This window comes from Morone saxatilis, unplaced genomic scaffold (genome assembly GCF_004916995.1).
Source record: "Morone saxatilis isolate NCDOM2014 unplaced genomic scaffold, NCSU_SB_2.0 Contig24, whole genome shotgun sequence".
Taxonomy (NCBI): Eukaryota; Metazoa; Chordata; class Actinopteri; family Moronidae; genus Morone; species Morone saxatilis.
This window is the reverse complement of record NW_023339807.1, coordinates 26,873,141-26,875,223: the sequence shown is the minus strand read 5'-3', so window position 1 is coordinate 26,875,223 and position 2,083 is coordinate 26,873,141. Positions and strand designations below refer to the sequence as shown.

Genomic DNA, 2,083 nt, shown 5'->3' with positions numbered 1-2,083 from the left:
TGCAGTATTTGATGACTTGGGAGTAGGGATGTCACGATAACAGATATTTCTGTACCAAGTCGATGCCAAAGTTCTGAAAACGTGACGGTACACACTTTTCTACAGTACCGTAAGTACCAGGGAATCAATTATTCCCAACATGACGGGTCACCTCCTGTACAGTCTAATGACTGTCGCACAGTTTCTGCAGAGAAACACTCAAACACACAAATTTATCAGTGATTTGGGTGAAACTGGAGCAGATTTTATGGAGAGAATATTGTCTGGTTTTCCCTCTGACGTCCTCCGGCTGCTCTGCCTCAACTCCGCTTACTGCTAATGTAGCTGCCTCCCAGTGAACACAACCTCAAAGACAGACAGAGGACAGTTTGACGACAGCGTGCCGAGGTGATTTATGGGAGTTTCCAGATAGAAGAAGCTAACTGTCGCTAACTGTGATATTAAATGTCGTTAACTAGTTAGCTTGGTAGGATGGCAGGAGCCAAAACTGGCACAAAAACACCTCATCACTTTATTCTCTGTCATCAAACTGTCCTCTGTCGGCATCAGATGATCCATTCAGTCCGGCAGAGTCCACTAATGGATCCACTACAGCTGCTGGACTGGGAGGACGTAACAAACATTCAGGTCCCTCCTGAACTGCCTGTTTGTAAAGGAAATACATAAATATGAGGAAGCAAACCGCTCTCTAGTAGACAATAACTGTCAGATCCATGTTAATCTTCTGTAGCTTGTCATGTTTTGTATGTAGAAGAACTGAATGACTTTGTGGACACATTTCACTGATCTCACAACCTGTTTTAAGATTATTACTGCTGGTTTTATTCTTTATTATTTCCTTGTAACATCAAACCAATCAGGAAGCAAACAGACAGGCTGAATAAGATTCTTTGTTACATTTAAGTTTCTGTTTCCTTGTTTTTTTGCATTTTATTTTGTCTTCTTTGATGTTCATGTGCCAAAATGAAACCTGTTCTAAAAACATGCAAGGCTTTAAGGCTGGGCTTTAAACCACAACCAATCATAATACCTTAACAGTACCGCCCACAGTGAGTCTGTAGTAGTGATTACTTAGTCGTACATTCAGGATATATACTATATACACCCTTACAGCCTTTATTTAAGCTAACCATGTCAAACAGAAGATCTGGGATGAACGATCTATCCACAGTGAACAGATAAAGAAACTCCAAAGAGCGTAGAGCTTGTTTTTTGTGTTTGGCTCAGGCATGCAAAATCAAACCCTGCATATTTAATTCCTACTTGGGGCACTTTGTATTGACTCAAAGGCCCGTGAGTCACTTTGTGTTAATGGAATAAATTATCATGTGTTTTTTCTCACGTCCACATCTGTGTCTGCTCGCTCTCTCTTCCCCCAGAGAGGACTCACTCTTTCATCCACTTACTGGGTGGTAAATAAAAATATAATACTTCCATTTCATTCATCTAGCTGAGCAGATGTTTAGTAGAGCAGAGGGAGCTGCTCTTACCCTCTTCTCCCAGTCTGTCCATCGATCTGAAACAGGATCAGTCTGCCCTCGGCGTCGTGGCCCACCGCCGTCCGGGCCGACACGACATCCACAAAAGTTTCGAGGAGCCCTGCGAGAGGAGCAAGAAAAAGGTAAATCAAACACAATTGATTTTGCACTCTGTGTTCCTTGAGGCGAAAAGCTCTCACAGAGTACTCAATATTACACTCGATGTTTTCTTTTCTTCACCCAGGAGCTTCTTGAAGTCTAACACCTCGGATTCAACTACTGAGGTGCAACGACGTGAGCTCGTCTGCACTGGAAATATCAAGTCTGACAAAAACAAAGCTCATCCTTTTCTGTAGAGGACAGGAGGAGCAGATACAAACACATAATACAAAGTCAGGCACATCGTGTTAAGACAGGTTCACATGGTCTTAAAACAATACTGAAACACCCATATTTACTTCCACAGAGTTATCGGTCCTCCTCCCCAGAAGATCCCTTCTTATCCTTCAGTTAAGTTATGTTCTATATTTAGTTGAGTTGAGTTCTTACTTTGCGTCAGCGTTGTGGTTGTCTGCCAGAAGCTGTCATACATTGACTGTTTATCC

General features: G+C 42.3%; 1 protein-coding gene across 1 annotated transcript in view; it reads left to right on the top strand.

The window, feature by feature from the left end:
• Positions 1–2,083, top strand: part of LOC118336299 (N-acetylglucosamine-1-phosphodiester alpha-N-acetylglucosaminidase-like) — a gene marked incomplete at its 5' end in the record, with an annotated part of 6,845 nt that overhangs the window by 1,112 nt on the left and 3,650 nt on the right.